We start from the raw sequence: 24761 nt of genomic DNA, 5'->3' as shown, positions 1-24761 counted from the left end.
CACACAATTCACATGAGACGGTGCAATCAGATTGAAGCAAGGTGATATGCGCTCAGGACTTCTGATAATACAAACTTCTCTCAGTGTCCTTCAACCTTACATTATCTGTAACAGGATGGGATACAGGAGCCATTCGGCACCTTGCAGGGCCTTCTTCAATGTGCTATTCATTAAAAGATTTCATGATTGCCTCAAAGAAAAGAAAACATTTCTTCACATGAGAAAAAAAATAAAACAGGCCATCATGCTAATTAATTAGAACACCAACTTCCATTAGAAATAAAATGCTCTTGTGTGGAGAAGTGTGGTTCAATGGTTAGAGCAGGCAGACCTCGAAGCAGAGCTCTGGCCAGGGACCAGGGTTCGATTCCCGCCTCGGTGGTACTCGGGCTCATTAATTCCCCAGACCGGATATTCTCGCCTCAGTGCCTATTCTGATCATGGGTCCCACGCTGCAACTCTGGGCAATAGCTTGCTTAGTCTCCACAACGGCCCCCACAACGCGAGGGATGCCTGGTCTGCACCACGGGGGTGCCCAGGAGTGGACACTTCACAGGGAAAGCCAGGAAGGGTTCCCTTGCGGTATTCGTACAAGCGCCGGGAAACCCACTGCGGGTAGCTGTGCGCTATACAAGTACAAAAACATTTACATTGTGTCACAAAGCAAGATGTGAAACAGTAGTAGCCATGTTGGAAAGGCAGGCCTTAGTCATTATAAACGTAAATGAACAAACAAATCTCTCTAAAATTGCATTTGCAAGTCTATGCATTGATGTTGAATTCATGCATAATATTTAGTATAAAAGACGTCACTAACTTCCCTCTGGTGATTCTGGGAATCAGTACCAATCACACGTCGCTAAATGAATTCCTCTCATTACACAAACGTTGACGATTTTCGCAGCTTCTGGACTCCTCCAACACTTTAAAATCACAATACACTTTATCTTGAATTCATACAGCTTGCATTTTTCAATTTATTATCTCACTGCGGACACCTGCTTCTATTCGGTGTAATTTGACAAAGCTTATAAAAAAATCACTCTTATCCCTCTTATAAAAAGAAAAAAATGCAAAAGGATTAATATTGGGGTTAATATCGTCTTAAGTATTCCTCCTCCAATACCTCTTAACCACTGTCCAGTCTGTAGAAATTCTTTCCCTATTGCTTCCCAGGCACCTCTCTGGAGATGTCTGTCATGTTAGTTATGAACTTGTTAATATACATTCTTGTATCAGGCACATATGCGTAACATTGCTGAATACTAAGAATGCAGTAGACTTGACCCTCTTTTGTTTATAAGATATCTAAAGAAAGTCAGTTCTGTGAAACCGTAGCCCTTTGTATTTTTTGCTGTGAAAACATCAGCCGTATTAGTAGCCAAATGATTTGCCACAGTAGATGCTTTCTTATCTTCAACTCATTTAAAACTACACCTACAGAAGGTATCATAGCTCCCAATATGTCTTGTACTACTTAATAAGCACTACACTTCACTTAGTGCCAGATGTACGACCCTAAATTGCATGTGCAGATGGGTTTGCGACCTGTTTACGCATGCAGAATGTTACAGGGCCATGTACAATTCCTAATTAGCGAGTCGCAACTTATTAGTGGCTCGCTAATTAGAAATTGCGAGTCACTATTAGGAAAAGGCGTGCCAAGGGCGTCCCTTCCTAATAACGAGTCTCTACCCACCCTATGTAAGAATGTTTTGCGACCGCTATTGCAGTCACAAAACACTTGCAAACTACCGCCCTCTTTAAGAGGGTGGTAATGGAGTCATAAATGGGAAGGGGTCCCCATGGTACCCCTTCCCCTTTGTGACTGGCTCCAAAAATATTTTTTAAGGGCAGGCAGTGGTCCCAGGGACCACTACCTGCCTTAAAAAATGAACAGAACATGTTTCATTTTTTCTTTTTTAAATGCATCTCGTTTTTTTTTAAGGAGAAAGGGCTGCATTTAAAAAAAACTGCTTTATTAAAAAGCAGTCCCAGACATGGAGGTCTGCTGAGCCCAGCAGGCCACCATCCCTGGGAGGGACAGCCATTTCCACTGTTGTACATTTGCTTTTGCGACTTGCAATTTTTCGCAATTTGTGAGTCGCAAAAGCAAATGGTCGTACATCTGGCCCTTAGTTTTCTAAACAACCCCCACTTTCTTATTATCTATCACATCTACAAGATACAATTTAGGAAACACCAAAACTAAATAGCATCTACATCCCCAATTTTGCAGAAGCTAGTAATAAGTGTTTTCCAGCACATTTAACCCCTTCGCTGCGGCGGCTATTCCGCCGCAGCGCTAAGGGGGCGGGGCGGTGGCGCGGCGGTGACGGAACTGCTCCATCACGGCACGCGGGTAAGCTGTGCTTGTGACGGAACGGTTCCGTCACGGCCCCGCCCGCTCAATAGAATGCGCCGCGCAGGCGCGAAATCAGCACCGCGCAGGCGCGGCGGCGGGGCCGTGACGGAACCGTTCCGTCACCAGCACAGCCCACCCGAGGCTCGTGACGGAACGGTTCCGTCACGAGCATGGGAGGGGTTAATAGACTCCTTCAATAACAAGTTCACTCCCTGGCTGTACCTTCAATTTACCATGTTTTGTGCATCATGGGGCTTCAGCACATTAGTATTATATGACCATTGAACTTGCATATTCAGTATTGGCATTTACTCTCTCTCTTCTGGTGGCCCACCTTTTTGCAAATATGACACCAAATGGTCTTCTTCAACATGTTAATATCCATCCCTTCATTTGAATTATCAGCTATCCCTTGGCCTCTAACTTGTGGGCCAAAATTCCCTGCTTGTAGCATCTGACCAATTCATTGGAAACCAGCTTCCTGCACCAACACTGGAAACAGTAATGACCCTTGAATCTGCCACATATGAACCACTCAGATATCCTTTCTGCGCCAGCCTAGTCTATGCCACTATGCATTTCTCCACAATATTGTTATGCTTTGCTTCCAGATTGTCATTGCAATATTTTGCATATCTAAGCATCTGGTCTAGGAACTTCCACTGCCAACACTTCACTTTGTGCTGTATGTGAGAACTAAATTCTAGATGCAAACAAAATAAAAACTGACACAGGAACGCACTAAGATTCTCCCTTTCTTGATTTTTGACACACTGAGCTGTCTGATAACATGCATCATCCTCTCATAATAAACATGTACTGATTCTTTAGACTCTTGAGTAGTTCTAGTTATTTTTAGCCAATCCACCTCTTTCTGTGGGACCTTCATTTTCAAATGAGTAAACATCTAGTTATACTTAGTTATGACAATAGGAGAGGTTGCATGCGTCACGGCACCTATCTGCTGGTCCTCATCGGGCCTCTTCACAGTCTACCCATAAATCTATGGGGACCACAGTGTCAACAAACATGTTCAAATCTACCCAAAGCACTTCCAAGATTTTCACAATCCTGTCCAACACAGTGTACCATTTGTGAAGATTCTCCCTCAAATTGGACACTGATTTGTAAATAAAAAGGATCACCATGACTTCAGGTCACAAGAACGTATGTACCCCCATGCACATTTCTCAATGGGAACTCATTAGCCTCTGCGTTAATCACACTAGATCTCTCTTCCTTTCCTCCTGTGCCCCCTTTCTTTTTTCTTATTTTTCTCCTTGCCTGTTATCGTTGGTTCTTATATTTCCTTCCCTCACTTCCTAATGCATTCTTCCAACTCCTTAACATGTGCTTTCGAACTTGCCAATCTAATTTTCTGTAATTCATCCTCCATCATTATCATCCTCAAGTATTTCCGCAGATCCTTATTGTCAGTCAAGTCAATCCCAAAGTCAACAGCCATTTCTTCTAATCTGGAATGTGAGTTGCAAGCACATTTTGCAGTCTCTTTATTCAAAAACAAGTGTTCAGCCTCATTGTATGCATTTACCAAGTCTAAATCAAGGGTCCCCTTTATTTGAAGTGACGACAGAGAGACTAGGGGCTTTCAGAGATTGTGATGCTGCTACTAAAGCTGAGGTGATAACATATGTACTAGACACTTCCTGGGATGGTCCTGAAGTGGCAGGGGTTAAACCTTCCTTTGAGGGATCCTGCTCAACTGGCGAACCTGCTATAGGGGCTGTCCTTCCTCTCAACGCCCCCAACTGTTGTTGATGCCTCACTACAAGTTAAAGGTCAACATTCTGTGCAGGTGGTTGGGAATTTAGTGAATCATCCAATAATTCATCAACTATATTGTTGTCACTCTCAGGCTCTCTCTTGTTATCCCTACCTCCCTCTCCTGACTATTAGCTTCTGTCTCTCCACTTACAATCGGAGCATAAACACCTACACCGTCAAGCACACTCTGTTGCCACCCCTGTTGTCTCATATTCCATCTTGACTACATTGAATCATGGACATAATTTTTTGTTTGCATTTTATATTCTGCTTTTCCATTTAGTGTCCAGCATTCAGTGCTTTAAACTGCAGAGGCCTAGGTTGAGGGTTCATCTCATACATCACAATTTTTCTCATAGTGAACGTGCCATACTGGGTAAATTGCAAAGACCCATTGCTCGGTTATTCCATTGTTTCACCCAAACATGTGTGAAATGCGACATTTGTGGCTAGATTGTAGAGTAGACTGGAGGAGCCCCCTCACCCTCATGAACATCATAATTTTTCAACATAGCTCTTGTTTTCTTAATTTAATTTTCACAACTCACGCAACATAAACACAGATGGCCCTGTTCACAAGGGCAATCTGAGACAAAAGTCTACCTTTACATCTTTTGGTATTAACAGGTCATTTACGAGTTGTATCTTTATGTCCGCATCGGGCCGGAATCTTTGGTTTGGGCCGTACTCTCCAGACACGGACCGTACTCTTTGGCTTGGGCCGTACTCTCCAGCTTGGAAGGGATGAAGTGTAATCAATAAGCCAGAATGCAATTTTTACAAAAAGGAACATTAGGAATGTGTGATAAATGGTAGAGGAGGTAATGAAAATCAGTTTGGGCAGGGAAAAGGGTGTTGCCGGACACTATATCATATCCCAGAAAAGTCTGCTACTTTGCATCATGGTACATGCAGTCCACAATTTGCTCTCTCGTCAATGTTTACTTTAGTGTTGACAGTTCCAGTGTATGTTGTTCCAGAGTTCTAGAAATTCCTGAGGGCCCCGAGGGCCCCAGAAGTTGTATTGATCTACAGGGCCATGTGCTATTTGCATTCCCAGACATCAGAAACTCTGTCTTTCAGGCAAGTCTTGGTTAGCCGGGAGTTCATACCCCTCTCTTGCTAGCGCATCTAGTGGGAACATCACTGTCTTAAAGGCCACATATGGTGTTATCTGCATACATTGAGACCATGTGTGTGGTGTTGGCTACAGGTACCTGAGTCCTCCAGTACTGTGCGCAGCTGTACTGACTGTGCCTCTATGGCCAGGGCAAACAGCAGCAGGGACCGAGGGCAACCCTGTCTCGTCCCTCTCAGGATGGTAATCTCATCAGAGATGATGCCTACAGTACAAATGTGCACCACAGGTTGTGCATACAGTAATTATACCTACTTAATGAAACCTGGGCTGTACCCCGTCCAATGTAACACCTGCCAGAGGTACTCCAAGTTTAGCATATCAAACACCTTCTTGAAAAGGAGTGCTACTAAGTCACCCTTCACTCTGTCCCCTCAGTCGCGTGGAAAACATGGGATTGCCTCCCTAGATTTATGAGTTTCTCTTCCAGGCAGAAAGCCACATTAGTCCTCCCTGAGCCGAGACATCATCATGTGATGAAGGTACATCACCAGGGTCTTAGAAAACATCTTTGTGTCAACGTTGATCACTGAGAGTGGTCAATATGACCTTGGCTCTCTTGTGTCTTTACCTGGCTTGGCAATCATATTCATTAAGGCTTCTCTCATGGTGGATGGCAGGGCACCCACTATATTGGCCTCTTGCAATGTCTCCAGAAGCTTGGGGTCCAATTGGTCTGAGTAAGCTTGGTAAAACTCAGCAGGCAGTCCATCTAGATTCTTTGATGGCCTCTGCTATTTTGTCTTTTCTCATGTCTACCTCCTGACTTTCGTCCTGTGGACTCTGGGGAGTGTCGCCATTTTTAGAAAACTCGTCACCCGTGCCTGTGTAGCAGATGCTGCCTCTCGGTATATAGTCTGCAGTGCTCCCTAAATAACTCTTTGATCCCCATCTCTGTGGAGACCATAGTGCCATCTGTATTTTTTATCTGCTTTCTTCAAAGCCAATATCAGCAGGGGATGGTGTTCCCTTTTAAGAAGCCACACTAGCATTCTGTCTGTCTTGTCACCTTCTGAATGCAGGTTCTCTCTGTAGTCCTGTCTACTGAATTTATTGAGGCTGTTTCAAAGGTCACCTAGCCTATGCTTCATTGCCAGTATTTGTCTCCAGGCCACATCTGACAGCTGTCCATGTGCCTTTAGTCCTTCTATTCACTATACAGTATCTCGTATGTCGCTTTCTAGCCATATCCTAGTGCAAAATATGTTGGTGTCACACTTTCCCCGTGTTGCTACTTTAGGGGCCTCCCATTCAGTTTGCGGTGGTCCACTTATTCTCAAAGTAGCCTGACAGCACCTTGCGTAGCTCTGTCCTGTACATATCATCCTGAAGTGCATCACGGGCAAGCCTCCATACAGGAATTTTGGGTCTCAGTCTTACCTCAGCATAAGTGGGGCGCGATCTGACAAGAATCTCGCCATATACTCAACTGTCCCAACTTTGTGCGGTATGGATTCTGTGACAAGTAATATATCTAACGTGTTATATTTGTCATGAACAGGCATATAGCAGGAGTATACTCAGGTCACATGTCCTCCAGATGTCCAGACCTCCATGGTTCAACATTGTGTATGGTAACGCGGCAGTCATGTTGGGTTTTCTCCATTACCTAGGTGGGTATGTTGAGGTACTGGGTTTTTCAGAACCGGTACCGAACCGGTAACCCAGCGGTGTCAGGGTACACCCTAAGACCTCGAGTACTTTCCTGATTCAGACACAGAAACTCAGAGTCTTCTAGGTGAAGTCAAAGATCGAATTTATTGGCTGCAACCAAGTAACAGGCGTCCTAGAAGTACAACAACACGGGGTGTATATTCTCAGGAGACTGCTCAATCTTACAAAGTCAGGCTTCTCTTTTTATACGAAATATTGTGCTTTAGGCAAACATTCTTCACATTTTAGTATACCATTCACATGTTTTCACTGCAAAAGAAAAGCAGAGTCATGATGACAAGCCCACATTACAGTTTGTCCAGCCCATAACAAATCACCCGGCAAGGCCCAACATTTTCATCAGATATCGGTGGACCGCCAATAAAAACGGGCACCTCCTCCTCGTAAAGCAAGTGAGAGAAAAGAGCAGGGACAGGTGTGAGCAAGATTAGGCAGGGTGTGTGTGCGATGAAAAGGGTTTATGGCATGTTGTGCCTTAATGCTATCTCGTTCGGCCACTGGGAGAGGAACTGACCAAACAGGTTCGGCCTGGGGCAATGGTTTCAGCTTGCCCAGGTCAGAGAGAAGTCAATTAAGTTGTACGTGTCCTTTGGAATCGAATTTAGCTGTATTATAAGCCTATGTGAGGGCAACCCACAAAATGACTGCCGTACACAAAATGGAAGCCAAGGGTTCAGGACGAAAATGACGATTTCGAGGTGAAATCGTTACTGGAATATGACGAAAATGCTTGTACATAGTGTACTAGCCATTTTCGGTCTTTTGATATAAAAATCGTCATGCTACGACGAAGTTTTATTCACGAGTTCAGAATTTTCAGAACTACAAACCCTCCTTTTGCCCTTACATAGGCAATTATCCTATTCTCATGCTAATCTGAGTCCAGGTCTATATTCCTAAAGTCATTGAGATGTTGCTGTAACATCATCCTAGTACTTAGCTCGTCTCTTGATACAGGTTTCCTTAAACATGATGTAGCACAGAGGACACATATTGCATGAGCACACTGCACGCAAAGACAGAACAGGAAAAGAATGGCTAAGACCATCCCAATGACCATCAGAATTTTCCATCCCCAGGCGGATATTAGTTCCCAGAAACCATCCCATTAACGACCAATCTCCTTTATCCACATGAATAGATTCGGAAATCTTATGTAGTTTGGAGATGGCCTGGTACACTGTTGGAGCGTTATCTGGAATGAAAACACAGCAACTCGATTGGATCAATTTACATACCCCACCTCGGTCTGCAAGTATGACATCTAATGCGACCCTGTTCTGAAGGGTCATAAGACGATCCGACTGGAGCTCAGCAGTCAAGTTACTAAGGGCACCAGCAGTTTCAACTACCCTTGTCAATTGCCTTATGTTCCTGCTGTTAGCCATTGGTCCCCATAACGTCAGAAAACCCTTTACGAAGTCCCCAAATTCTTGTCCTGCAGTGTCTTCTTTACTCAAGACACCTCTAACTATCCTTGTCTTGTGGTAATCTGCCGCTGCTGTGTAGGTGGGAGGCAACAGGAACGAAACAAAACATGAGCCCGAAAAGTCAGGGGGCAACCATGTATAGGCTCTATCATGGCAGATGAAATATGTACCCTTAGCTGCTAAGAACGCAGGGGAAGTCTGAGACCCAAAAACATACGTTTCAGTACATATACTCTTCCCTAACTGAGCTCTGGAATTCTTGCCAGTACCTTGCAGACACAGGTGACCCTGATGGGGTACAATCCAAATCTGTGATGATCTCTTAGCTTGCTGTTTCTCACTCAGAGTAGCTCCATATCCAGTTACGTTCCATCCTATATATGCAAGTGTCTCATCTTCCGGCGTAGTTTCATAAGAAATCTCTTTCTTAATCATGTCGACTATACCCTTAACTAGAGCACTATTCTTAGGATTGTCTTCCACAGAACGTAGGGGGTGGACTTCACGTGCATATATGAACATTGTTCTGTATGCCCACACAGAACCATTGTGGCTGAATGGCAGGAACAGATAGGGAATACCTTTATCCGTTGTGTGAGGCATAAGACCACACACCCAACAGTTAGTCATGTTCATTACAAGTTGGTGTTGGTGCAAGAGCTGAACAAAGGACTTATTAATAAACTCTAATCTCCTAGCTATTCGTGTTCAGGAAGGGGTTGAAAAGAATGTGAGGAAACAGTGGAAGGAGGAGGTATAGGCGATGTAGTGGGTGCAAATGTTACTCAAAAAGAGAATAAAACATAACCTATAAAAAATATCATCACACTGAATAACATGAAAATGCACAATATCAAAAAGCTTTTCTTTGTCATCATTTTACATATTCGGTTTTTAAAGTTCACAGTTTTGGCAGATCTCTCCATCTAAAAAAAAACTCCATCCTCTCTAAAATGCTGCCCGCGATGGGAGGTTGTTTCTGCTAAGGAATGCTTCTGTCAGTCTAGGGCAACTCCCTTAGACCAACCAGAACTGTCGACCTAACATAGTCAGCTGCACCCCAAAGACTTTGGGCAATCGCGGCCCTAGCAGCGGAACCCGGATGGCGGCTCGAAAAAACTGAAATAAGCAAGTTTCTCAGATGGGAGAGCTGCGCTTTCAAAAATAGCAAAAAGGAAAATTTTATTTATTTGTCCATAGGTCTCGGCCTCAAATTATAACGTTTTCTCCCAGGTACTGTTTGGTCTTGAAAAAGGAGTTCAGGTTCTGTAGTGTCCAATCGAATTGACGGTGATACAGCAGGTTGTAAAATATTGTCACTCTCCTGTTCAGTAAGTGTTCCTTTTACACGTGCTTCACTGAAAGGGAGAAAATGTTGCACAGTTTCAGTCTCTGAGTCGGCGACACCCTCCTGGACCCACCGGTCGTATGGCAGGGGCAAAGGGATCCACTTGCAGTGGATCCCGTGGATCCAGTTTTTCTTCCCCTCCACTCGAACGGCTGATCTTGTTGAGAGAAGAACGAGATGCGGTCCGGTCCACCTGGGCTGATCGTTCTTTGTCCGCTGGAAGTTTTTCACGAGAACCCATGATCCAGGGTCGATGAAATGACCTGGAGTTTCAGAGACCGGAGGCAGGGTGTCATGGACCTGTTGGTGTAAAACACGCAATTTAGCCGTCAATTCGTACAAATAGTCAAGCAAAACAGGGTGTTCGATTTCACTAAATTTTGTGGGCCTTGGCACTCCCCATATGTTGGCCGGGCGGCCAAAAACAATTTCATAGGGACTAAGTCCCACTCGCGAATGCACAGTCATTCTGGTGGATAGGAGTGCTAAAGGGAGAGCGTCAGGCCATTTAAGACCAGAGCTCGCTTGAATTTTGGCCAGTTTAAGTTTTAACGTGCCGTTGTAGCATTCTACTAATCCAGCTGATTGGGGGTGATTTGCAGCGTGGAACTTTTGATGAATGCCTAGCCCTTCGCATACTTTCTTCATCACTCGACCCACAAATTCACTTCCATTGTCACTCCAGACCATTCTAGGCATTCCGAATCTAGGGAAGAACTCTTTCACAAAGGCTTTAGCTGTGGATAAGGCAGTATTGTCTTTTAGGGGATATGCTTCTACCCATCTTGAGAATGCACAAACAACAACGAGCACGTATTTTAAATTGTTGCACCTCTCCATGTGGATGAAATCTAGCTGCAAAACCTCGAACGGATACGTAGGAGGTGCAAAATGACCAGCTGGAGTTGGGGTTCCCCTACCAGGATTGTGTTTCAGACACACCATGCAATTCTTGACCACATTCTCTGCACACTTAGGAATTCCAGCATTTTGCCATACTGGAGCCAACAACTTACAAATCCCTTTCACACTGATGTGAGCCATTCCATGGGCCATTGTAACCACTGCAAGCACATAGGCATCGGGTAACAACCATCTCTGATGCTCTGACAATTCAATCCAACAACCATTTGCATCCATTTTACCCGTACTTTCTCTCCACATGTTCAACTCTTTCTCTGTAGCCTCAGCTTGAATAGACTTCACACTCTCTATCGTGTCTTCACACATTCCAACATCACCAACCCATCTTGCAGGGCCTGCAACATACATTCGGCTCATCACATTCCTTGCTGTTTCTTTTGCTATTTCGTCAGCAAATGCATTACCACGACCAACATCATCAGTCACTTTCTTGTGAGCACTGCATTTCACAATTGCAACTTGCAACGGCAAAGTCAGTGACTCAAGAAGCTCATTCACCAACTGACCATGCTGAATCTTAGCTCCATGCGAAGTCAGGAACCCACGTTCTTTCCACAATCGTCCAAAACTGTGAGCCACGCCAACTGCGTATTGGCTGTCGGTGTAGATGGTCACTTTCATTCCTTTCGACAACACACACGCTCTCGTAAGTGCAATCAATTCTGCTGCTTGAGCTGAATTATGTGGGATACGTGCAGCTTCAACAATTGTATGCAAAGTCGTGACAGCATATGCTGCAGTCGTATCACCATTTGGAAGCTTGAAGCATGAACCACCCACCCATAAGGTACCATCACACTTCACAAGAGGAGTGTCCCTAAGATCTATTCTCCCTTTTGTTTCTTCTTCTGTCCTGAGAAAACAATCATGCTGTTCTGAAGCATCTAATTCCTCTACACTCGGCAACAACGTAGCTGGGTTAAGAGTGTTGCATCTTTTTATGTGCACATGACTTACTAACAATGTCAACTCGTAACCTGACAATCGAGCACTAGTTAAGTGCTGTGTCTTGGTCCTGTTTAACAACGTGTCCACTGCATGTGGAACCATTACAATTAACGTGTTATTCATCACCAAACTAGCAGACTGCCGAATAGAAACAGCTGCTGCTGCTGTGGCTCTCAAACAACTTGGCAATGCTTTAGCTACCGGGTCCAAAGTCGACGAAAAATACGCGCATGGACGCTGCTTGTCTCCAAACAACTGTGTCAACACTGATAATGCACAACCTTCTTTCTCACGGACATACAATGTAAAGGGCTTACTGTAGTTGGGGGTACCTAACACAGGAGCCGAACATAATGCATCACGCAATTCAGAAAAACTTTTCTGACACTCTTCAGACCATGGAACGGGATTCGGTGTATCTTTACAGGTTAATGCCACCAAAGGTTTGGCCAATAACGAAAAATTTGGTATCCATTGCCTGCAATATGATGTAATGCCCAAGAAAGCACGCACTTCTCTCTGTGTTCTTGGCACACTCAATTTCGCTACTGCTTGAATTCTTTCTGGGGTCAGTTTCCTTCCCTCCTTCGATTAGAGGTGACCTAAGTAGGTCACTTCTTGTCGAAAATATTGCAATTTTGAGAGAGACACTTTGTGATGCAACTCACAAACGCAACAATGACAACGTGGCTTCTTTACAGATTTCCTCAGTATCTGCAGCAATAAGCAAATCTTCAACATACTGAATGAGGGTAGCGCCATCAGGTAAAACAATCGTATCAAGCTGTGTTTTTAAAGCTTGACTATATATTGATGGACTTTCACAGTAGCCCTGAGGAGCGCGTTTAAAGCGGAAGCTTCGTCCTCCTAAACTGAAGCTAAAAATATCCCTGCTCTCCTCAGCAATCGGGATGCTGAAGAAAGCATTCTTCAAGTCAATCACCGAAAACCAGGTAGCAGAAGCTGGAATCATAGTCAATAGGGCAGTAATGTCAGGGACAACTGGAAATTGTGGCACAACTATTTTATTCACCTCTATAAGATCAATCACAAATCTGTAAACAGGTGGCTGGGAAGGGTCAGTTCGCTTCAAAACAGGCAGAACAGGACTATTGCAAACGTTGCCTCTTGTCTCTTCAATTACATCTTTTTCAATCAGATCGTAAATGATCGCTAGTAAAGCTTTTTCACCTTCACTAGAAATTTTGTATTGGGGAATGCGTGGCATTTTAACATTGGCTTTCAATGTTACGACATATGGTGGTATTTCCAAAAGACCTACATCATTAGGACCAGTAGCCCAAAGAATTTTAGGCAGAAACGACAATTCTGTCGGAAGTTCATCCCTTGACAAATACATTGGAGAAACCACTTTCTTACCCAGTGTAAGTTGTACTCCAGAAGGAGAACAGTACAAAGTCGCATACAATCTTTTCAGCAAATCTAATCCTAGCAAGTTTTCAACACAACCTGTTGTCAGAATAAGGGGTGCTTCGAATTCACAAGGTCCAACAGAAAGGGACAAAGGGTCAGAAATCGGGTTTCTAACTGGGGCGCCAGAAATACCTACTGATACATTCGTTTCGCCAGACAAAGGTGCGCCAGCGAGTTTTGAGTGCATAATAGAACTCTTTGTAGCACCAGTGTCCAACAGAAAAGGTTCTGACACACCTGATGTAATCACCTCAACGCATGGTCCACTCTGATCTACTGGAACTGAAACAACTCCATCTCTGTGTCTATGGCTGTCCTAGCAATCATTACCTTCCATATGCTCATCTTCTGCATAGTAATCATCAGCATAGTACTGAGCTGTCCTACCAGACGCGTTATTCTGCTGATCAAAAATATTCATAGAATTCTGAGGCGGAAAGGAACGAGCGTTCTGGGGGAAATTTCCACGTCCTCTACCTCTAGGCGCTTGCTGAACACCTCAACCTCGTGCACCTGTGACACCATTCGCGCGCTGTAACAAAACAGGGCAGCTATACTTGAAGTGACCCTCTTCCTTACAATATGAACATTGATTGGGCCCTACAGGGACACGTGATTGAGTATATTCGACTCTTTGCGAGTTCCTCTGAAACTGTTGAGGCTGCTGATAGTTATTCTGATAGTTACTCTGAGCACCACTATTCTGACCACCACGTGGCGGATACGCTTGCTGTAACAAAACCTTTGTTTTTAACTCTTTAGTTTTCTTCTCTGCTCTATCTTTCTCATCTTTGTCCCTATTTTCGTAGTACTGCGCAGTAGCCAATATCTATGCTGAAGAGGAAACTGCCCAAGAACTCTCTGAATCTTTTAACTTTTTACACAACTCGGGAAGCAGATTGTGCACAAATTTATCGACGAACAACCGTTGACCACCTTCTGTACTCATATCTTGACCACTGTGGTCGACAAAACTTTCTTCAAACCTGGTGAAGAAATCTGACACAGTTTCATCTTTCTTCTGCTTACACGCAGACAATTTATCCCAATTCACACGCATCGCAGGCATTAAAGTTTTCATGTAATCAATAATCCTACCAGGGAGTTCTGCTACTAAAGGCTCAGGTTTAGCACCACCAACTTGTCGGCCATCTGCAGCCGTAATATTAGCCCATGAGTCACCTAACTCCTGATCATGATCTGCATGACGAATCTTTCCCCATAAAGGCTGTGGAACAACGTTCCCAAACAACATGTCTATATCCGCTAAATTCATCATACATGACCCAGCAGTCTGTGACAACTCCTTGTAATACCCTGCAGGATTCTTACGGGGATCAGGCAATGTCTGCTTAAGGGCCAAAACTTCAGCTCACTTCCATGGAACATGTACCCACACACGCTGAAAGTGTGGCAGAATAATTGGATTAGCATTCGCATCCCCTTCTCTCCAAACGGGGGGAACTTCTCTCATGGGATACTGTCTTCCCTTCTTTTTAACAGAGGAATCAGACTGGAACAACGACCTAGAAACACCTTCAGTCCTAAACGACAACAACGTCGCAACTGCTTTCTCAACATCTGAACCCACAATTGCGCCTTTTGAAAACTCGAACCGTACATGGCTCAACTCGGGTGGATTAGATTCCAAATCATTGTCCTCTAAATCTTCACACAGAAAACCACACATTTTCTCAAAAACGTATCTCTGTTTCGATTTATTTATTTATTTATTTATTTATTATGTTTTGGCTCTCGAAGAGGGCCACATAAAAACATGTACAAACAAAGCAACAGAAATCATCACAAGTGCAAGAGTAATAAAAACATGATATTCGAACCGTAACATCAACACTACAGACCCTCAGTCCCACGAGGCCGGGTCGGCACAATCTTCCAGAAACATTAATAAATAGCTAAAAATCCTTTAAAAAAGTTAAAAACATGAGCACAAAACATTTCATTCGGTGGGCAATAAAGTGCATTCAGGAAATCTTGTAAAGTGACAATGCTGAGGCGTAGGCAAATTACTTTAAGCCATCGATTGCGCAAGCTACGTAACATAGGACAAATCAGTAGTACATGCATACAGTCCTGGTTATTCAATTTACATAAATTGCACAACGGTGAAGTACCATGCCATTTGAATAGCAGCACATTAAGGGGGATTAAGTCGTACCGTAACAAAAACCAAAACCTACGAATCCCGTGTGGTAAATTCCACAGGGCATACGGTTGAGGCTGTTTCAATCTATAGGAAGAGATGAGTGGCACCACATTCCTTTTATCTCCGATTGTTTTTTTATCAGATAAAAAACAATACTCCCACGAAGCCTCCTTAAGGACCTGCTTTAACAGCATGGGAGAGTAGGAGAAGAGCGCACTTTCATCCAGTCTAAGGATTTTGACAGCCCTTCTAAAATTACTAACAAGTTTGGAGAATTCCTTAAAATTGCCCAATAGTTCATTTTTGAGTAAAGCTCGCAGGGTTCCCTCTCTTGCTCTGGCCAAACTGGCTACCCACCTTATTAAGGCACACAGCCCCTGAACCCAGGCACTTCTGAGTCCAAAATCCAACCTGCAGGCGGCCAGAGGACAGGCATTGTTTAAAGTCGAGAGGGATCTTAGGAGTTTTCCCTCGATCTTGTGGCAAAAGTCCCAAAGTTTTATCTCTATTATTTCTATACCGTACAAGATGGTTGCGGGGATTTTAGCTCTAAATACTTCAAGAAGGCTAGAGAAATGTCTTTTCCCCGTTGCCAGGTATAGGGACTTTAATCCATTGCCATGGGCAAGAGCTTTGCGAGAGCAATGCTCTATATGGGGATTCTCGCTCATGTTGGCCGAGACTATTTTCCCTAAAAATGTGTAACAAGTTACGACCTCCAGTCTATGAGCTCCAATGGCCCAGCCAAAATTTGTCGAGCGGCATTTCTTCCTGCCAGCTATACACATCACCTTACTTTTATTGATATTAATCTTCATATGATGCTCCCCAGCAAAGTCCTGAAGAGCCTGAAGCCGATTTGCCAGACCTACGGGAGTTAAGTCAAGCAATAACACATCGTCGGCATACATCAGGCAGGCGATTGGCATCCCTCCTATCAACGGTGCGATCCCCTCACTGTGGGACACAACAGCAGGGAGGTCAGTAGTATATAGGGAGAACAACAGGGGCGCCAATAAGCAGCCCTGTTTAAGGCCATTCTGGGATGGTATTTTGGCCGAAAGTCCCCTCTCACCCCCCATTAAGACCCTGCACCAGGTCCCAGTGTGCAGAGCCCGCACCAATTCCAACAGGGGAGTAGGGACGCCCAGTAACGCCAATTTTCTCCACAGCGTTCCCCGATCTACTTTGTCGAACGCTGTGGAGAAATCAATGAAGGCGGCGTATACGACACCCCCTCTCACCTCGACATATTTGTCAGTGACAACCTGAAGAGCAGTCAGGTTGTCCAGAGTACCATGTTCCCTTCGGAAGCCAGTCTGTTCCAACGGCAAGATATTACGCTCCTCGACCCAATCAGAAAGGGAACTCAGGAGGCATTTCGCAAAGACCTTTCCGATGGAGTCAAGGAGCGCAATCATGCGATAGTTGCAGGGGCTGTCCCGTGCCCCTTTCTTAAAGATAGGGACCAGAATGCTTCCTCTCCACGATGCAGGAACACGATTGGAGAGATGGCATGCCCTAAACAGGGGATATAAGATTTTGCTCCAGGTTAATGGATCCTTTTTTAGGACCGTCATCGGAAGCTCATCCGGTCCCATGGCCCCAGAGGAACGCATATTTTTTATAGCCAACTCGATTTCCTTCTCAGAGGGAAAGAAAACCGAGTCATCAGGGGTGGCATACATGATGTTATCCGTGCTTGTGGTCCCATTCCCTGCATATAATTCCCGGATATGAGAGGACCATATATCCTCAGGTATAGCTATGGGAATAGGGGCGTGGCGTGTACCACATCCTTTCCCGATTATTGCCCAAAAGTCTTTAATGTTGCCATATGCAGCAGATTCCCTAAGTTTGATCCATACTTCATCCTCCCTGTCCCGTTTGATTTTTAGCTTGAGTCTGCTTCTCTTTCTTCTTAACCTAGCAATATTTTTCCCTCGTTCTGGTACCCTTTCAACGTACTGTGCACGGATCAGTTTGTTTAAATCCCTATTTAAATTACGGAGAGTCAGAGGGACTACCTCTCCTTTTTTCCTAGGGGGGGCAGTTTTTTTAGCATTCAAAAGAATCTTTAACATGAATTCCTCAAAACAAACTATTTCATTTCCGTTCCACTCTTCTATTTCCTTAAGGGTATCGGTCAGTAGTTCCTGTTCTCCATTAATGGCAGCATAATTCCAGAAGCATCTTCCGGTTGTTGGGAGGAAGGTGACCTCCTTGCCATTTAGCGACCAGGGTGCCGAATTCAAAGAGTTTAGTGAGATTGATATTAATAATATACTATGGTCGCTCAGGGTCGTGGGGATGATCTGTAAGTCAAGAATCTGGGGAAACAGACCATAACTGGCGATGGCGTAGTCCAAAATTGATGACCCAAAGGGGGATTTATGGGTATAATTTGCGGGGACGTCAGATGGAAATCTTCCGTTTAAGATGATACCATCCCCGATCGCTAGTTCTTTTAACAGGATCTTCCCCCTTTTATTTGTCTTTAAATCTTCCGGGAAAAGTGTCTGGGGGATGCAATATGCTTCCTCCTTTGCTTTATCCCTGAAGAGTTTTAGACTAGCATTTGATACTTTACAATTCAAATCACCAATAAGTAAAATTGTGGGAAAAGGAGGTGAATTTTTTATCTTATCCATATACTGGAGAACCCGCTGCAAGTTGTCATTAAAGCGTTCCTCAGGCGGAATATACACATTAAAAATTACCAAAGGGTATTGTGCATTATCAAAAAATATATTTTCTAAAGTTATTGTGTGGAAAAGTCTACTGGAATCAATGTAATGGGAAAATCTCCATTGAAACTTATTTGACAGTAAACAGGCGAGGCCCCCCCTAGCATGCCCTTTCTTAGAGGGCGCAGCCGGTATTTCCAAAACATAATAATCTTTTAATGGCATTAACCTGTCTATGCACCATGTTTCCTGGATACACAATATATCAGCCTCCAGAGTGGATAATAGGGTCATTTTCTCCGGGCTGCTATGGAAACCGGCCGCGTTCCAGGAAATTATGTTTAAGGCTGGGTTAAAGATGTTGGAACAATTTGGGGTTATCCTTATTTTTTGTTGATAATGCACTATGAAGCCAATTCCACCGGTTATTGTCATCATTGAGTGTGGAATTCTCAACTAGTGGAAGAGGCTTCACGTGCGATACAGAACGTTTTCCTCTGGATACCCAAATTTTCAGGTCTCTCAGAGGAGAGGAAACCCCATTTTGCTCACCGCCCCTCAACCCCTGTTTATCAGAAGCGTTTGGCTTGCCAAGGGTAGAAATAGGGAGAATATCAATACCCAAGCGTTGGAAATTTTCAGCCTGCTCTAATATCAGATTTGATATAATGGGGGAATAAAATTTCACCCGAATACTCGAAACCCGACTTCCACCCAGCAGAGTCACCAGGTCTATGTCTCTAGACTGAATGTGATAGAAACATTCGACTTCACTGAAACGCTTAAGAAGCCAGGCTCTATTTAACAAGAGGTCAGTATCAAATAATGGAACAAAATCTAGTACACGCACATCCACGGGGGCCTTTGGCCTACTTACGGGAGGAGCCAAAGGGCAAGAATTTTCAGAGTCAATTGTTACCACGAAGGGGGGGGCAAAAGGGTTTAAATTCCCGGATGGATGGGGAATTAAGCCTCCCAGTGCACTCCGAAAAGGTGAGCCTGGGGGAAAGCCCCCAATTTGTGGAAGATCTTCCTGAGAGGGCAGGCTGTCTTGTTCATTTTCCTCCTCCACTGAGGTTGAAGTGGTTAAGTTCACATCCATGTCCACTTTTAGGGAAGTAGATAAGGATTCCCCATTCCTTGTTTCATTCTCCCTTGCCTCTGTGCATTTTTGGAAGATGATCCTCCGTTGCTTCTTTTTGCTATATTTTCGAATTGGCTTCCTCTTAGTGGCTTTGGTACTTTTTTGTTTACCATGTTTTCTTTTTTCTTCATTGACCTCAAGTTTATTGGCCGGGAGATCTTTTTCGCCATCCGGGACAAAGATAGGAAATAACTCCTGAGCCGTTTTGAGGCCAGGCGGAACCTTATCCTCCTCCTCTATCTCCAGGACTATATTCTTGATGCAGTTTGATGCTGCGGTATGAGGCCTCTCCTTAAGAGGCACCATATCAGGCTCTTCATTTTTCTTGACTAGTTCACTTCTAATAGCAATACCGTTCCCCTCGGGTACAGATAGTCCAGGCTCGCGGGGGGAGGGCATACTCAAATCCGGCATTTTCTGCAGCAGTAACTTTAGGATTTGAGTAACTGATTCAAGGATACAGTCAGAGCTGCCAACAAATTTCCCCAAAAGCTGCAAGATAGAAGCAAGAAGTTGTTCCAGCACGATCATGAACTCAGAGATCGGCTTTTCTCGTGCTTCCGCAGTGCAGATATTATCTAGGAGATTGAGGTCAGGGCTCTTGGAGGAGTTTAGTAAGTCAGATAATTCATGTCTGTTTAGCGACGGGGTGCTACTGTACAGCATTAACCCTGATGGGGTGGCGCCCCCCTGAGCTTTACATTTCTCCAGAGATTCCATTTTTGCAGGGCTTACGTAGCGACCCCATAGTTCCAAATCAGTGAATGATGCAGACAAGTCAACCTCCGGCCTGTCATTCAGGAGTACCTCATGGATCGATGGTATGTGCACTGGCTCACTTATAATCCTCGGCTTCCCATCTGTAGGATCCCGGGTGGAAGACCCTCCTACCATTGTTTGGGGAGCCCCCTGCTGAACCAGGGGAGATCGAACCTCAGGGGTAGCTGGTAAGCGTACTTCCGGAGCTTTAATATCTGGATTATGTAAAGTTGTACCTTGAGGTTTTTTTATACCAGACAAATCCCAGAGTTCAGATAACTGACATTGACCTTTCAAAGGTGGGTTGTTTACTGACTTGTTTCTTGTCCGAATGGTAGTTACTTTCCGGACAGGTTTTTCTCCCACTACCTTTCCTGAACGTAAAGTTTTAGACATTTTTCCACAATAATATAAAAATAGATGAATAACAATATTAAACGTATAAAAGTCTGGAATTAGGACCGACCCGGGCAAAGCAGGTAAGACCAGGGTGCAGTGTAGCTATCACAGTTCTCGCATGGGAATATCCTCCCACTCAGATGAACACAGAAGCGGATAGATGATAGCAGTGTAAAATATAAAATATAAGAGAGCGGGCCCGGCCCGGCCTACCTCGGTCACTGAGGGCCACAGAGGGCCCGCCCTTTGCCCGGGCTTCGCCCGGCGTCACCCGCGCGCGTCCCGCGATGCGCGGACCCTCTGCACAATTGTAGCCAGGTGAGGGGGGCGTGGCGGGGAGTTGTTCTTGGCCCCGATGGGTTTGTGGGCTTTGTAGTTTCACACTGACCAGCCACCGCCCGTCGCCTTCACTCTCTGTTTCGATGCTTCCCACTGATGGAAGACATCCATAACAGATTTTAGGTCATATTTAGTCGGTTCGGTCATCCATCTATGTGCCAAATAATTCAACGTTTCCTTCTCCCTAGAATCAGGCAGTTGGCTACGCAACTGCTTACGCTCTGTGTCAGGAGTTACACTTGTTGCACCAAAGAAAGGATACAAAAGACTAGTGACAGTACTAGCCACTCTCTGACGAACAGAAGGAGAAGTCGATGAAAAGACAAGTGGGAAAGCAGGCAAGGCAGACGTAGAGGCAGTGTCAGGAGGAGTACCAGGAGTGGTGGTCGTTATAGTAGTTAAAGTTGTAGGAAGTAAAGGCAGAGCAGATGTCAAAGCCGGTGGCCCTTGAGGAGGCTGCACCGGGGGAATAGGAGCCAACTGAAGAACAGCTGGTGGGTGCTGTGGAGGAGCAGGAGGCAATGCAACCACGGGTTGCGCAACTAAAGGTTGCGGAGGTGCTGTAGCATTCTGCGCATAAGGGGGTGGCGAACTTAACAAATGCGACATTAGAGGATCTTTTTCAAGCTCTTTTGCTGCATCTTGCTGAAGAGGCGGCAAAACTGGATAGCATTTATCTATTACCATTTTACGTTGCCTGTGCAACTGCTCACTCATCTGTTCTTCTTCATTGTCTTTAAACTGCATAGCAGCTTGCATTATCGAAATGCCCCTTTCTCTCTTATTTTTCTTCGCTAATTTAATTTCCTTCTGTTTGGCTTCCTTACGCCATAGGCGGAAAGAGTCAAAGATCGCCGGCCGGGCTTTCTTCTTGAAAAGTTTAACTTCGAGGTTATCTAAGATTTCCGTGTCAAAGCTACCATATTGGGGCCATTTTAGAACACCATCTTTTCTGGTGTATTTGATCCACACTTCATTATATGTGATGGGACCTACTTCATGTTTCACATATAATTCATAAGTTGGAGTTCCAATCGGAGGAACCGGACACGAGTCCTCCAATTGGGAATCCCTATTATTACCACAACAAAACAAGTTTCCAAGTCTGCTAAGACCAGGCTTTGGTACTTGCAAATTCCAAATCAAAGATCCCGAAGGGATACCCAAAACTAAGAACCAACTAAGGACTGGGAGACGCTCCACTTATACTTAACTGAGATATCGTTGACGTCACCAGAAGACTCGTCTAGCGTTTCGCTCTACCAAACATCAAGGGTCCAAATCAGGGCGATAGCCAGGGCAGCAGTCCTTTGTAGCCGTCGGGAAGCGGGGAACCTCGCAGCAAAGACTTTCGGACCACGTCGACATGCAGGGGTCGATGAAGTGGCGGCCTTCCTCCAGAATTTTCACACAAAGCTCTTCACGAACCTCTGGCTTGGACCGGTACCGTTGGTATCGCCCCACATTGGGCGCCAGCTGAGGTACTGGGTTTTTCAGAACCGGTACCGAACCGGTAACCCAGCGGTGTCAGGGTACACCCTAAGACCTCGAGTACTTTCCTGATTCAGACACAGAAACTCAGAGTCTTCTAGGTGAAGTCAAAGATCGAATTTATTGGCTGCAACCAAGTAACAGGCTTCCTAGAAGTACAACAACACGGGGTGTATATTCTCAGGAGACTGCTCAATCTTACAAAGTCAGGCTTCTCTTTTTATACGAAATATTGTGCTTTAGGCAAACATTCTTCACATTTTAGTATACCATTCACATGTTTTCACTACAAAGGAAAAGCAGAGTCATGATGACAAGCCCACATTACAGTTCGTCCAGCCCATAACAAATCACCCGGCAAGGCCCAACATTTTCATCAGATATCGGTGGACCCCCAATAAAAACGGGCACCTCCTCCTCGTAAAGCAAGTGAGAGAAAAGAGCAGGGACAGGTGTGAGCAAGATTAGGTAGGGTGTGTGTGCGATGAAAAGGGTTTATGGCATGTTGTGCCTTGATGCTATCTCGTTCGGCCACTGGGAGAGGAACTGACCAAACAGGTTCGGCCTGGGGCAATGGTTTCAGCTTGCCCAGGTCAGAGAGAAGTCAATTAAGGTGTACGTGTCCTTTGGAATCGAATTTAGCTGTAATATAAGCCTATGTGAGGGCAACCCACAAAATGGCTGCCGTACACAAAATGGAAGCCAAGGGTTCAGGACGAAAATGACGATTTCGAGGTGAAATCGTTACTGGAATATGACGAAAATGCTTGTACATAGTGTACTAGCCATTTTCGGTCTTTTGATATAAAAATCGTCATGCTACGACGAAGTTTTATTCACGAGTTCAGAATTTTCAGAACTACAAAGTATGTGCTTGGACATCCAAGACACTATTAAGGGTCCCCTTCAATATGATTGGCATATGTCTATGTAAGAGACCATTTCCTTGCTTATTCTAGTGAAAAAGTCTTTATTGTCTGTGTTGGGAACATATACATTAAGAAGGCAGATCTCGCTATGGTTTAGTGTGCCATACAGCAATACATATCGTCCTTCAATATCTGCCTTAAAGTAATGCATCTGGAAAGGCACGCTTGGGGCCACTCAAATCGAGACTTTTCTCACGTAGAATAGGTTGCAGAGTAGAGTTGGCCCCTCCACTTTTTACCCAGTTTCTGTTCTTCTGTATTCATGAGGTGCGCCTCCTTGAGGAATGCAATAAGTGCACCCTAGTGCCTTAAAAAGGAGTGCACCCTGTAGTGATTTGTGAATGTGTTCAAGCCACGGACATTCCACGTGACCATCTTGATTGTGGCTGCCATTGCGCTCCTAATGAGTTATTTCATTGGAATCGCTTATGCTTCAAAGAAGGTGCGCCACTTCATCACAGCGAAGTCCTGCTCCATACCACCCTATGCCCCCGAGGGGCTTCCTTTTTTGTGTATGCATATTTATGATGAGCAATTTGAACATTCCATATTCCTCTCCCCACCCGCCGGGTAAACAAGTAACTCAACCAACTGCACTTCCCCATACATGTTGTACTCCGAGCTTCTGCTTGTCCTCCCAGGTCAGGTCATACAGTGTTTCGGTGCTGTCTCTCAGTGTCTAAAGAGATTCATCAAGGGGCACTTCCCACTCTCAGGTAGCTGCTGGACACTGCGTCCTTCAACACCCACAAGTGTAGTAACCACAGCCACCACTGCTGCTTGTTCCCCGCCCCCTAGTTATATTCAACTGTAGAATGTGAACATACAGAACTGAAACCTAATTGCCAGAAAAGAGGGAGTGATTTATCATCAGGAGGGGTTTATATAACAGCCTTTGCTCACCTTTGCTCACTTTCTACTCACTATACAAGGTCAGTAAGTTAACGTTCCCATCTTTAAGAGGCCTGTACATTCACTTCTAGCTCCCAGTTGCACTCAGCTTGATCCCACGGGTTCTCATCGTGGGCGATACCTGCGTCAGAAGTCTCAAGAGGTTCACATCCTAACCAATCTCCCGATTCCAGCCCCCACTTTCACCAGGGCTCTAGCTCTTTCCTCTTTTTGACTCCCAATGCCCAGGTCACCATCCTTTCGCACCACCACCCTGGGTTCTGACTGAGTGGCCCCACAACTTATGTGCTGTCCTCATCCTGGCATTAAGGTTCAGCAGCGTCTCAGGGTCCAGAGTTAAGAGGCGTGTCTGTCAAAAACTGTGGGCGTGTCTCACCTTCCACCTGATTCCAGTCTCATGCCTTGTCAGGAATGGAGGAAAATTGTGTTTAAGCCTGCGTAAGATCTTCAGCGTTGCTTGAAAAAACAAGATATATCTTATGTTTATTTCTTCAAGCTTGCGTTTGCCATCAATCTGATTATCTGTGCTCTCAGTGTGTAGTCAGAGAATATTCCTATTATATGGTTGTCAAAGATCAGGTTCCTTGCCTTTCTGACTTTGGAGAGTATTGTGTTGCGGGCCTGGTAGTTGAGAAGTTTTGATATTAATGTTTGCAGTGTCTGCAGGGGGGTCCCAGCCCCGGAGACTGGGGCTAATTACCTATGGGCCCCCTTCCCCATGAAGACTTCAGATAGTGCAGCTTCGGTCAGGTGTCCTGATCCAATGCTCCAGGAACACCCTCGGGCCTTGCCCTTCTACCCCCTCCGGGAACGCCACAAATCGTAGTTTACAGCACTGGGTGCGGCCCTCAGTGTTTTTCTCTTCATCTCCCAGCCACTTGGCTGTTT

Source organism: Lissotriton helveticus, chromosome 4_1 (genome assembly GCF_964261635.1).
Source record: "Lissotriton helveticus chromosome 4_1, aLisHel1.1, whole genome shotgun sequence".
In the NCBI taxonomy this organism is placed as follows: domain Eukaryota; kingdom Metazoa; phylum Chordata; class Amphibia; order Caudata; family Salamandridae; genus Lissotriton; species Lissotriton helveticus.
Note: the sequence above shows the minus strand (reverse complement) of the source record.